We start from the raw sequence: 14,574 nt of genomic DNA, 5'->3' as shown, positions 1-14,574 counted from the left end.
GGTTTTGTATCAGGTTTTTATTATCAATTACTAACGTCCTCGTATGAAACCCTTCAACTAGACAATGTCTGGAGGAGGGATATACCAGACCTGGAAAATGACTTTGATTGGCAAGGAGCCTGGGCAAATGTCCGACTTACATCAAGGAACCCGGATCATCAACAAATCAATCTGAACTATATTCACAGGACATACTTGACTCCTATAAGGCTGTGCAAAATGGGGCTTATACAAGACTCCAAATGCTCCCAATGTACAAATGGGGACGAAGGAACATTTATGCACATGTATTGGGACTGCCCACCAGTTAAGGCATTCTGGAAAGATGTGTCCCAACAATTATCAATACTCGTATTTTGGAATATACCTGTACACCCCGCGGTATTGCTATTGAATGATGTTTTTGAGTTTGCAGTGAATCCACAACTAAAAAGATTGGTTTTATCGGGTATCACAGTAGCTAAAAAACTGATCGCATCACGTTGGTTTCAACCGGAAAAAATGTGCCGGAAAGTGTGGTTTCTTACATATCTCGATGTGATATATCAAGAAATATCTACAGCAAGAATTCTGGGGCTCAATGAATCCAAAATGTCAATGTGGTTAGAAGTGGTGGAGAGAATAAAAGCTAGCCTATAATGGTAGTGTCTGGTTAGGAGTGAGGGATAATGGAGGTACTATCCAAGAGGGGGTCCGGAAGGGGGGGGTTTGAGCTGGAGCATATGTGTGTAGGGTTTTAGAAAATAGGTATTAGGGGTATATTATATACTAACATTTATATAATTGTAACTTCGCTGGATATACACTGTATACGGTTAAAATGTTATTATTGACTATTTTTGTTTTATCCTGTTTCTGTACTTGCATATATTTTAACCACCTTTACTGAAAGTTTCATTATACATTGTGTGTTGAGTACTGACTTTTAATAAGTTTTGTTTTGCAATAATAAAAAAAAAAAAAAAAAAAAAAATGAATTGAAAATGGGGGACCCTGATGTAAACAAGACGAAAGTCTTTCTCTGGTCTGCATCCCCTTAACAATTGTGTGTATTGAGCTTTGCTGTATTGTACCCATTCTGCAATCTGTTAAATAACATTTTCAATCAATCAATCAATCAATCAAACACCATAACTTCAATTTGCCTGGAAGCCCTGATTTCATTCTCCTTCCTATCCCCTCTACAACACCTTTCACTGGCCTGTCCCTTATAGATTATAGTTATATAGGCAAGGTAGATTCCTTAGTAACAAAGTGCATGATAGAAAAAGACAGTATGAAGGTTAGTAATTTTCTTCTTCTTCATTCAGATATTGATTGAAGTGTTGATTGTGTGTTTTTAATGCCAATGCAATATGTTGTGCGGAAGGTATCTTAAGATGGTCTAGCAGAATATAATACGTGTAGGTTTCCATTTCCCAGAGGTAAGTGGTTTGTAAGGACCATCTTCAGTCATAAGGCTCTTGAGAACAGTGGGTCCCCTGAACCCGTGACTTGTATCCAAGTGGGGGAAGATGCATAATGGTTGTGGATTATGTATTACAGTGAGGAACCATAATGGGAAATCTCATCTAATCACTTATAACTTACAACATGGACAAATCTGATTTGCCTGCTGTGTGAACAAAGCCTTGCTGATTCCTACCCCCCCCCCCTTCTGATTTCCAGAACAGGTAACTGCTTCTCCTACTTAGAATAAGCCACACCAGACAGATATTTTCATTCCATAGATATTGAATATTGAATTAAATCACCCGTCCATTCATTCAACACAATACATCTATGAAAACTCTTCCAAAAGCATTTTAATCGTCAAGCAATATTTTCCTTTAATTAAATGACAGTATCGTTAACGGATGAGGTCAAACTGTCTGCTTCTCAACGTTTCATCAACCGGATGGGAGACGTCCACGTGGAGGTCGGAGGTCAAAGGTCGGAGGGCCGCCTTTGTCTCAACACAGGGTACCGTTACATCTGATGATATTGGTCACTTGTAACGCGCCTGGTGCAATACCTAAACTAATGGCGACCTGAAACAGAAATGAAGAGGTTGTTGAAGAGACTCGATCAATTAACTCAAAATAACTTCTGTAGGAATAGAAGAACAGAAAGGAAATGTGCAAACCCCTTCAATGTAACGACGCGTTTCCTCCGGGTCCAGACTATGTTCGCTTTGGACCCTAATCATGCCATGAGCAAAGAAGAGCTCACTGCCAGCTTGCAGGAGGGGGAGACAAAACAATATTGAAGTCAAAATTAAGATCACAAGGATTCCACAATACATTTAAGAGAAGCAACAACTAGCGATTTAAATACAAATCTAGGTCAGGAGTTGAAGTTGGCAGTAGATTGGATTGAAACTAATGAACTTATTTTATTTTAAATGTCGTAATTGGAACAAACGACTCTTTGCGTTCAAAGCCAAAGCTTGATCTTAGAATAAATCATGTGTAAATGAAGCAGGAGGAAGAAGACAAATCCTTAGGAGATATTATAGACAATAAATTACCATGGGACAAAAATATAGCCTACAGAGAGTAATAATGACAATTGGAAACATTTAGTCTGTAATTGTAAGAGGTGTAAGAGGTGTGCAAAATATCTGACGCAATGATGAACGTATAATGATCAAACAAGTCATTCAAGTTTTATCTCATTTGGATTACTGCCCAGTAGTTTGGTCCAATACTTCACCAGGTAATATAAGAAAACTGCAAATGGTAAATGGCTGCATAGATATATCTCTTTATCCAAAGCGCTTAAAAATTTGTTCCTCACATTTTACCCGTTCACTCACACGTTCACACACCGACGGCGGAGGCGACCATGCAAGGTGCCGACCTGCTCATCGGGAGCAGTCGGGGGTTAAGTGTCTCGCTCAAGGACACATCGACACGCTGCCCGGGAGGAGCGGGAATCGAGCCAGGAACCTCCGGATTACCAGACGACTGCTCTACCTCCTGAGCCACTGTCGCCCCTGCAACTATAGTCTTCCTTGAGGATTAAGAACACATGTTGCTAAAATGCACAAATGTCTCTCTTGGTTGGAAGTGAAACATTTATTTTTGTATGTATTAATAGTTTCCACAAGGAATGTCATAAAATCAAAGGAGCTATTTAATATTATTATAGTTTTTTTTACCAAAAATATATTTCTTAGTGCTGATACACATTATTCTACTGGAGGCTGTTAGTGCTGATACACATTATTCTACTGTAGGTGTTAGTGCTGATACACATTATTCTACTGTAGGTGTTAGTGCTGATACACATTATTCTACTGTAGGCTGTTAGTGCTGATACACATTATTCTACTGGAGGTGCTGATACACATTATTCTACTGGAGGTGTTAGTGCTGATACACATTATTCTACTGTAGGCTGTTAGTGCTGATACACATTATTCTACTGTAGGCTGTTAGTGCTGATACACATTATTCTACTGTAGGTGTTAGTGCTGATACACATTATTCTACTGGAGGCTGTTAGTGCTGATACACATTATTCTACTGTAGGTGTTAGTGCTGATACACATTATTCTACTGTAGGTGTTAGTGCTGATACACATTATTCTACTGGAGGTGTTAGTGCTGATACACATTATTCTACTGGAGGCTGTTTCACTTTGACGAAATCCAAGACTACATGATTTCAACATACTGTACAGTGATGTACAGAGCAATGGTGAAATGGAATGTACTCCCAAATCATATTACGCAACGTAATAATATGGTTTTAAGAAAGAGCTTAAAGATAATTAATAGAGCTGTACCGAATATATATATATATTTCCTGCATTTGAATGTTCTGTTGAGGTTTTCCACAGGTGAGTATAAATAAATTATATTTATCAAAAGAGAAGGTACTACTGTAAAGATGAGCCATGTGCTCCATTATCTTCCTTGTTTGATGATTATATGGTCCATATTGTTGAGTTGAGTTGAGTTTATTTGATCTCGAACAACCAACCATATAAAAACACAATCAAAATGATAAACTAAAAGAAACAAAATTTTTATTAAATCTTACATTCTTCATTAAATGATAAACAAATGAGTTCGAGAAGGAGCAGAAGGAAGCAAGTGCTTAGGCCTGCCCCTTTCTCACAATATCATACATAAACAAAATCTCTTACAAACATAAAAATAACAAACAAAATAAACATACAAAATTAAAATACAAAATAAACAATAACCCAAATAGAAAAAGAAATATATAAAATAACAATTTTAGAGCTCCTCATTTTTGTACTCATCAATGAGAGTTTTCCTACATCAGAGCAGCACCGGTCGTCATCTGAACAGGTTTAGCGTGTGAACTCTCTCTCTCATTAATTAGATCAAGAGCCTGTCTATTTGCTTTGTCTAATTGCAATGTTTGTTTTGTGTTTTATCACGTTATAAATGTGTTTTGTCAATATATTGTGATGAGTGTAAATGTATATTTTTTGTGTCGTCACCATGTATCATGTTGTCTCCTGGGGTTGAAATTGTGTTACCTTCTGGGTTGACTGGTGGTACAGTTGTGTTGACTGGTGCTACAGTTGTGTTGACTGGTGCTACAGTTGTGTTGACTGGTGCTACAGTTGTGTTGACTGGTGCTACAGTTGTGTTGAATAGTGCTACAGTTGTGTTGACTGGTGCTACAGTTGTGTTGAATGGTGCTACAGTTGTGTTGAATAGTGCTACAGTTGTGTTGACTGGTGCTACAGTTGTGTTGAATAGTGCTACAGTTGTGTTGAATAGTGCTACAGTTGTGTTGACTGGTGCTACAGTTGTGTTGACTGGTGGTACAGTTGTGTTGACTGGTGGTACAGTTGTGTTGAATAGTGCTACAGTTGTGTTGACTGGTGCTACAGTTGTGTTGACTGGTGCTACAGTTGTGTTGACTGGTGGTACAGTTGTGTTGAATAGTGGTACAGTTGTGTTGACTGGTGGTACAGTTGGGTTGACTGGTGGTACAGTTGGGTTGACTGGTGGTACAGTTGTGTTGACTGTTACTGAATTGACTCCTGTAACATCAATATGAATACATTAGTAACAATATACAAAAATAAGGAATCAACCAATGGAATTATAATATAACAATATGCTGACACTTACAAACAAAGAAATACCCTGTGAACCATGCAACCGAGACATGATTTCTTTGTTTTGGTCATTTTAATATATTGGACATTTACTGTAAAGCATTTCTCTCAAAAGCATGTATGTGTCCCTTCAAACTGTTATATGACTAATTGTGTTAGGGTTTGTAACCGACCCCAAGCGCAACGGCACAGAGAGAGTTGTTTCAGAGTTAGCCAAAGCAAGGGCGTATTTATTCTCAGAGTCACAAGATAGAATTAGGTTGAGCAACAGAACAAACGGGGAATCTGGCATGTGAAGAATGTTGCGGCTCTGCAGATTCTCCCAGTAGGTGGTGGTGAGGAATTAGCTTGTGACGTCTGAGCCGCTCTGCAGATCCTCCCAGCATACAGTCCAGGTGGAAACGGAGGGAGAGAGAGAGATCCCAGTTAGCCCAGCGCACAACAGAAACAGAGAGGTGACTGATCCAAATAAATATCCAAGTGACTTGATCTTCGGTGTGATACACACAGTTAGCAGAGTCCAGAGAAAAAACAATACGGTAATCCAAAGTGTAAATCCAACAACAAAAATTAGGTGAGAACAGTATAACAAAAACGGGATCTCTTCGGTGTTTCACAAACACACAAAAAACGGGTGATCCAAAAGAACTGTTTCCAAAAACTCACCAGAGCGCAACGCGTAAAGCGGGCAGATAAACGAGGCGCAGCTTCGTACGGGGAATCAGGTTCTCCACAGGGATACTTCACGAAAGTCCTGGGGAGCAACAGACAGGGAACAGCGACGGGAAAGACAGGCAGATGCAGGGAATATTCAAAACGATCCAACATCGATACTAGGGGAATCAGGGTATATAAAGCCACAGGGCGCTGATGACAAGCTGTGACAGCTGCGGGATGAAATTGATCATTGCTCCAGAAGCGTGTGGTGGGAAGAGCACCAATCAACACGGCATCTTACAGGAAAGAAGCGTGTGGCGGGGAATGCAATTAATTAACAAAATACCTTAAAGGAACGGAGCGAGTGGGTGGGGAGCGGACCAAACCTCACAAATTGTTATCATTGTGACAGCTTATACTACTATGCTGCATGGAATGGCTTGCATGTGATATTGAGAAAATAATTCATTCATTCTTTATTGACTTCTTTTTATAGGAAGAAGGTACTAATTTCTAATTTCCAAAGAAGATTAGTATTATAGTATTAGGTTAGTATTATGCTTAGTATTATAGACTTGATTGATTGGTGCTCAGAGCAAACTGGAGGAACCCTAAGAACCAACCAGTCATTTGAATGTTGCTTTTTCTTTTGCACTTTTATCCAAAGCGATTTACAATTTGTTCCTCACATTTGACCCGTTCACTCACACGTTCACACACCAACGGCGGCGGCGACCATGCAAGGTGCCAACCTGCTCATCGGGAGCAATTAGAGGTTAACTCATCGACTGCCGGGGATTAGACGGGGCCCCCGTTCTAGCACTGCCACGCTTTAAAAGATAGGAGTGCGTCACCTTGTTTGTAACTATATTCTATATTATAGCTATGGATACAATACTATGGCCGATTTTACATCACCTATCTATCGTTCAATATGTGTAAAAGAATAGATTTTTTTCATCCATACGTTCCTGTGTTATACCGTGGTGAATATAAGTATAGTTATAGCGTGGTCTGGGGTAATTCCCAAAAGGCTGAGTAATAGCCTTATACGTCAATTCTTGCCTGTACACGCTACTATTCCCAAATCAAATCTATATAGGTATTATGTTTCATCATGAATGCATGAAGGGGGGGGGGGGGGGTTTGTTTTTTGATGCTTTGATCGTCACCAACGGCATACGTTGTGGAGTAACATTACACACACGTTGCGATCGAGGTGAAGACATTGTTGGATCAACGCAGGATTGATATCATATACTCCTTACATTCACTAGGATGTACCCCAAAACGAATATTCCAATTATCTGATCGCGAGTCCCAGTATTGGTGTCCATCGTGTCGCCAACATAATCCACCACACATCATGCATCGGGAGCATTTGACGCTTCTCAATCCGATCGTTATAACCGCTCCGCTCGCCCGACAAAGACCAGCGCCCCCGGAGACATTTGGCCGTTGCACAGGCCAAGGTACAAGGTTTCAAAGGGTGCTCGATACCGCCGTCTAGCTGGAATGCGGCCGGTATTGCACTTTGGCGATCTCAGACTCATTCCCTATGGTAACACCAAGGTCCCCGGATGAATAATGAATAAAAATATCGAGAAAAAATAGAAAAACGATCAAATAATGTATATATATATATCCTTTGGCGTTCAAAGGATGGCAACCAATAACATATATAAACATTGTTGGTGGGGAATGAGTTAAGTGTCTTGCTCAAGGACACATCGACACGCTGCCTGGGAGGAGCGGGAATCAAACCGGGAACCTCCGGATCGCCAGACGACTGCTCTATCTCCCGAGCCACTGTCACCGCTGGGACAGGTTCCAAGATTCCATTCCAACAGTGTTGTGTGATGTAAGAGGGAAGTATTATGGAAAAATCACATGTTCACCCTCTTAAATTCGTTGTACCCTTTAAGCAATCCTTCAAGCAATATTTCTTGTACTATTCCTTTACCATTTCATAAATCAGCTTACTACGAGTGAACACTCTGGCGTACAGAGAGCATGTTTTAATGACACTCTAATGACCAACTCTCTCGTAACAAAACCTTAGGGACTCAGGTCCTGCCAGCCAGATGCAGCGTATCAGTGTTCATCGCACACTGTTATCTTATGAGAACTGCCTGACCTTTTTCCTGTTTGCAAAACCTTGATTTATTTTACTATAAGGCTGAAAGCATCCTTGGCCTCGTGGCTCACTTCACAGATTGTCTTCCGCTCTCTGTATCGAACTGAGACTGTGTGCACAGAATAAACTATATCTTCTCTTCCTATCCATTGACTCAATCTCACCGGACTTATATAATTTTCCACAACAGTTAAAGTTAAAGTTAAACCAGGGAAGGCCATCCAACCTTTTATTACTGGTGACAGATGTGATAGCCATCACTGTTGAAATCTGAGGGTAGAATGATAGACTGAGTCTGCGGTGAGTTGAAGCCACATATACTTAAGCAATAGCTCAGACAGGCCATGGTATATGGTTATTATATCACAGCTAAGGGGCATAGTTTGGCCTGACTTGATATAATAACCATATGCCATGGCCTAAAGTGAGCTATTGCTATTGCTTTTACCAACGATTCTTTTTTTCATAGTTGGGCAGATACCAACTATTTACCAAGACCGAACGCTGTTTTAACGTACGACCTATGACCATTATCATACTGTTTTAATATTTTTTTCTGGCGAGAGTGTACCCATTTAGATTCCAAATATAGTCACTTCGTCCAAATAACGCCTGTTTGGAAATTTGCTCCAACGTTTTCTGAGATTGAGCGGCTGGAATCCCCGTTCAATGTGAGGTTAACTATCGTAGCTGATCCCGCTTTATTCATTTATATGTAATTTATCAGTATTGGTAGTGGCAATAATAAAATAATCTGATAAAACCATTGCTTTATCCGTCTGATTCAGATGACGCCAACGAACCATTTCGTGCCGTGATGTGAGAGATTCCCCATGAATCTGCACGCGTCTCCTCCGCAGACCAGACCGTCTCAAGGCTATAACGTTTTTTTTTCCTCAGACGCGGAGTGATACTGATTTGTGAAAATGAATTAGATTCATAGCTGTGGATATACACTCATTATACCATGGCTATGAACCAATCCGATTGCTTGATTTGAGCTACCCAGTTTAGAGAGTATACTGTATATATATATATTTATATACATATACATTTATATATGGCTTTTGGAGCTCTTTGTATTATTTTTTCTTTGAGGCCAGCAATGATATATTAAAGGGGAACGTCACCCATTTTAAGAATTTACATATTATGTTCCTCCTATGCTCCAGCACAGTTCAGTCAGTATTTGTGAGAATATGCAGAGATAGAAATCAGAGAGAGAGAACCCTCCAATCAGTGATGTCACTGGGATGTAAAATCGTGGGCTGCTCCGTAGACAATGAGTGGGGCTCTGACTCTACACTGTAAAGAAATTATGTTTTTTTCACAGGAAATTCACTGTATTATTTTACTTACTTTTGTTTTTCTACTTTAAGTGTAAATGCCATAAAAAATACAGTAAATTACCTTTTATCTAAATATTAACCATTAAGTAAAGGTTGTAATCTGTAAATATATTTGATTTTACTGCAATTTGACAGTAAGTATTTGGCAACCATTGATGCCAGACATTTACAGTTTTTTTTTGCAGTTTTCTTTCTTACAGTGTATGAGGCCATACAATGTTTGTGTGAGCTCTTACACCCAAATTAAGTTGATATTGTAGCATTTCTAGAAGGTTTGTACCATAATTAAATATATATATATATTTAAATAATATTGTATTGTATTGTATATGTTTAAATCATATATAGATATAGCTTTTATTTCTGAAATAAAAGATACTGATCTGCTATAGAGTGCTGACCTCTGGATCTATTCCACACTCATTTCACAGTGAATTTGTTCATATGTAAACAATAAAGACAAAAGGTCTAAATGGTACCTCGATAATATATCTTACCTTTTTGTCCTGTGAGCAAGCCAAACAATCCCACTAACAGACCTAAATACATCATTGTGCCTTTGAAAGTCCAAGTAGGGCTATTAGGTAGAAAATGGAAGGTTCAGTTTGGTGTCAGATATAGATATACGTAGCCTACTGGAGAAGTGGGAGGTGACATGTCCCTTTTCACACGTGACACTGCATTTTTCACATACACATGCAAACAGGTAAAGTTGTCAAACTGGTCAGAGCAGAAACTCTGACGATGGAGAGGGGAGGGTTGGTCAAAAAGGGTTTCACTCAAGAGAGGAGAGGCAGTGGTGAATACAAATAAATAGACAATGTAATTGTGTTTAATTAAATTGTTCAATTGAAGTTCAGAGAGAGGAGGACGGACAGTGTGGAGGCAGTGAACCAGGAAGTGCAACAGATCAGTAAGGAGGAAGTGAGGGCAGCTTTGAAGAGGATGAAGAGTGGGAAGGTGACATACCAGCGGAGGCCTGGAGATGGGGGAATGGGGGACCCTGATGGAAACAAGACAAATATCTTTCTCAGGTCTGCATCCCCTTAACAATTGTGTGTATTGAGCCGTACTGTATTGTACCCATTCTGCAATCTGTTAAATAAAGTTTTCATTCATTCATGCCTAGGCAAGATGGCAGTGGTTCAACAACATCTTGGAAAACGAGAAAATGCCAGAGGAGTGGAGGCAAAGTGTGCTAGTGCCGATTTTTAAGAATAAGGGAGACGCACAGAGTTGTAGCAACTACAGGGGAATAAAGCTGATTAGCCACAGCATGAAGCTATGGGAAAGGATAGTGGAGGAGAGGTGAGGATTAGTGAGCAGCAGTATGGGTTCATGCCAGGGAAAAGCACGACAGATGCATTGTTCACCCTTAGAATGTTAATGGAGAAGTATAGAGAAGGCCAGAAGGAGCTGCATTGCGTCTTCGTAGACCTAGAGAAGGCGTATGACAGGGTACCAAGAGAGGAGGTGTGGTACTGTATGAGAAAGTCAGGAGTAGTGGAAACGTTTTTGAGGGTAGTACAGGACATGTATGAGGGCAGTGCGACTGTGGTGAGGTGTGCAGTGGGAGTGACTGAGAGGTTCAAGGTCGGGGTAGGACTGCACCAAGGGTCGGCCCTCAGCCCTTTCTTATTTGCAGTAGTGATGGACAGGCTGACAGACGAGGTCAGGCAGGAGTCCCCGTGGACTAGGGTTGCCACCCGTCCCGTAAAATACGGAGTCGTCCCGTAATTGGAAACTAAAAGACGCGTTCCGTATTGAACTGATACGGGACGCACTTTGTCCCGTATTTTAAGGTTACCAGTATTGTGAGAGAAATTAGCCAGCCGACCTACAAAAACAAGCCAAAAACAACCAAAATGTTTTCCAAAAGTTGCGGAAAATAAACAGACTTGGCAACTCTGGTATGATGGGCGTGCGCTCAGCAGCTCACAACCAATGAGAATTCGCGCTTCCACGTTGCTAAAACGTTCTGTACGGTTAATAATAATAATATTAACTTCGGTTTATATAGGGGGGGGGGGGGGGGGATGACAAATTAACAAACATAGTGGACAGAAATGACATATAAAGTGAGAAAGTTAGGGGTTAAAAGCCAAGTTGAACAAGTGGGTTTTGAGCAGTTTTTTAAATGAGAGTTGGGGCGGTGCGGAGTTCTGCGGGGAAGGAGTTCCAGAGGGTGGGAGCTGCCACACTGAAAGCTCTGTCCCCGAACGTCCGTAGTCTGGTTCGGGGGATGGAGAGCTGACCAGTGTCCATGGATCACAGGGACCGTGACTGAGTGTAGGGGTGGAGGAGGTCAGTGGTACTGAGGTGCCAGAGCGTGAAGGGATTTGTAGGTGAGCAGGAGGGTTTTGTAGGTGATGCAGGATTTGATGGGGAGCCAGTGGAGGTGGATGAGGGTGGGGGTGATGTGCTGCCAGGGTTTGGTGCGGGTTAGAACCCTGGCAGCTGAGTTTTGAACATACTGGAGCCTGTCCAGGGTTTTGCTTGGGACCCCGGACAGGACCCCGTTGCAGTAGTCCAGGCGGGAGGTGACGAAGGCGTGGATGAGGGTCTCAGCTGTGGAGTCGGAAAGTGATGGTCGGAGTATGGAAATGTTTCTGAGGTGAAAGAAGGCAGATTTGGTGAGGGAATTGACATGGGATTGATAGGAAAGGGTGGAGTTCAGGATAACGCCCAGGTTGCGGACCTTAGGGGATGGGGAGATGGAGCAGCCGTCAATGTTGAGGGTGAGATCCCCAACCTTCCGGAGCAGGGCCTTGGGTGCCACAACCATGAGCTCGGTTATATTGTTGTTGAGTTTGAGGATTAGATGACATCCAGGTTTTTATTTCGTGAAGGCAGTTGATAAGAGAGTGTGGGGGGAGATGGGTGGATGGTTTGGTGGAGAGGTAGAGTTGAGTGTCATCGGCATAGGAGTGGAAGCTGAGGCCATGGCGGCGGATGATCTGACCGAGGGGGAGCATGTAAATGGTGAATAGGATCGGGCCAAGTACAGAGCCTTGGGGGACGCCTTGGTTGACTGGGGCCGGGGTGGAACTGGAGTCGCCGATGGTGATAAACTGTCCGGGTGGTGAGGTAGGGTTGAAACCAGGAGAGTGCTGAGCCAGTGATTCCGAGGTTGTTGGATAGGCGGTTGAGGAGGATGGAGTGGGAGACTGTGTCGAAGGCTGCATAAAGGTCCAGGAGGATCAGGATGCTAATGTGGCCAGAGTCAGCTGCAAGGAGGAGGTCGTTGGTGATTTTGATGAGGGCGGTCTCTGTGCTGTGTTGGGTTCTGAAGCCGGATTGAAAAGGCTCATAGAGCTCATGGTTGGACATGTATTGTTGGAGTTGGGCGGCCACTGCTCTTTCCAAGATTTTACTAAGGAAAGGAAGGTTGGAGATCGGGCGGTAGTTGTTTAGCTCGTCTGGGTCGAGGCCGGGTTTCTTGATGATGGGGGTGACGGAGGCTGTTTTGAAGCAGGGGGGGACGAGACCAGATTCTAGTGAGGAGTTGATGCTGTTGACCATGGTGGGGCAGAGAGCAGGGAGGCAGATCTTGACCAGGGTAGTAGGCATGGGGTCGAGTGAGCAGGTGGAGGCTTTGGCTGAGGCTATGAGCTTGACAACTTGGGGACCATTCACCGGGGAGAAGGAGGAGAGGCTGCATTGGGGGGGGGACACCCAGGGGGAGGAGCAGGTGAGGGGGAGGAGGGGGGCACTACTAGCTGCTGGTAGATGGTATTGACCTTGTCCTGGAAAAAGACAAGGAACCTGGAGCAGAGGTCGTGGGCACCAGATGGGCGGGGGGGGTCGAGGGGGCGGAGTAGCCGGTTGATGGTGGAGAAGAGTGTCCTGGGGTGGTTTTGCTGGTTGCCGATGAGGGTGGAATAGTAATTTGTTTTGGCCTTGGAGAGAGCTAGCTTGTAGGTCTGCACATGGTCCTTATAGGCCTCGAGGTGGACAGTGAGGCCAGATCTTTTATGGAGTCTCTCCATTTGGCGACCGACAGCCTTCAGGGAGCGAAGTTCAGAGGTGTACCAGGGGGCAGGACGGGTGTAGGTGACAGTCCGGGTTTTGATGGGGGCGAGAGAGTCCAGGCTGCGGTATAGGGCGGAGTTGTAGTGGGCAGCCAGACCATCCACCTGGGTGTTGGGGGGAGCTGAGGCCAGGTGGATGGTTAGCAGGTTGGTCAGAGCTGGTGCACTGACTGTTTTGATGTTCCTGTAGGTGATGGTGCGTGCATTTCGAAGCTTGGGTAGGGAAGCAGGGAGGGTGAAAAGGACAGCATGATGGTCGGACACGTCCAGGTCGAGACACTGTACATCAGATGGTGTTGTGCCAGTGGAGCAGACCAGGTCAAGTGTATGGCCTTTGGTGTGGGTGGGACCATTTGTGTGCTGTGTGATATTGAAGCAGTCCAGTAGTGAGAGGAAATCAATGGCTGTGGAGCAGCTGGTGTTGTCCACATGAATATTGAAGTCCCCAAGCAGGAGTGTGGATGAGCACATGGTGCAGACAGTGGTGAGGAGTTCAGACAGGTCAGACATAAAGTAGGTGGAGGCTTTGGGGGGGCGGTAGATGAGGACTACCTGGAGTGGTGTAGGCCCAGGTAGTGAGAAAGCCACGCACTCGAAGACAAAACGCCTCCAGAAGTACAGACGTGAGTGGGAACTGGCAAACCCCTGGCTTGATAGCGTCAGTGGAGATGTTTATAAAGCAAACTGCAAAGTATGTAGGTGTGTGTTTTCTGTGGTGCATGGTGGACTGACTGATGTCAAACAGCATGCCTCAGGAGAACAAAAATATTCCCGAAATATAAGAACTCAAAGGACCCAAGCACAGGTTTCACAGTTCTTCATGACTGAAACATCTCCTGAGATTGATTCGGTATGGGATATTACATCTTATTTATCTGGTTGTGTTTTTAATAGGGCTGTCCCCGACTAAGGATTTGGATGGTCGACTAGGATTGGCCAAAATTTGACGTTAGTCGACTATTGGTCGACTTAAAAAAAAGTATAATATTTAATTTTGTTTTCTTTTTTTCTTTTTTAAAAATGTTTACCATTCCATTTGGGCTGTGGGGGGTGCTTAATGTCTGAAGGAGTCGACTGAAGGCTTCTTGTCCTCTGCAAAAGCATGCAATTGGTCCACTGATGGATACATCTTGATATTTGTCTAGTCTAGTGTGTTCATTAGACGGGTGAAATCCTCTTTCAGTGCCTCTGTTCCTGTTTTCGTAGGCAGTTAGCCTCTGGTATGCGGGCCATTAGTGTTAGCCACGCTTCTAGGCCTCTTTTCTTTTGGAAAGAATGATAATCTTTTTTTTATTTATATATTTTTTTATT

General features: G+C 42.9%; 1 long non-coding RNA gene across 1 annotated transcript; it reads right to left on the bottom strand.

The window, feature by feature from the left end:
- Nucleotides 1–1,789: 1,789 nt before the first annotated feature.
- On the bottom strand, nucleotides 1,790–9,845 carry LOC311233049. Its single transcript, XR_014620001.1, has 4 exons — nucleotides 9,730–9,845; nucleotides 4,499–5,011; nucleotides 2,126–2,217; nucleotides 1,790–2,030 (listed from the first exon to the last, which is right to left on the bottom strand). It is a non-coding gene; the product is annotated as an uncharacterized lncRNA (long non-coding RNA).
- Nucleotides 9,846–14,574: the final 4,729 nt, after the last annotated feature.

The sequence above is a fragment of the Notolepis coatsorum genome (genome assembly GCF_963971535.1).
Source record: "Notolepis coatsorum genome assembly, chromosome: 8".
NCBI lineage: Eukaryota > Metazoa > Chordata > Actinopteri > Aulopiformes > Paralepididae > Notolepis > Notolepis coatsorum.
Note: the sequence above shows the minus strand (reverse complement) of the source record. Positions and strands in the feature narration are given on the sequence as shown.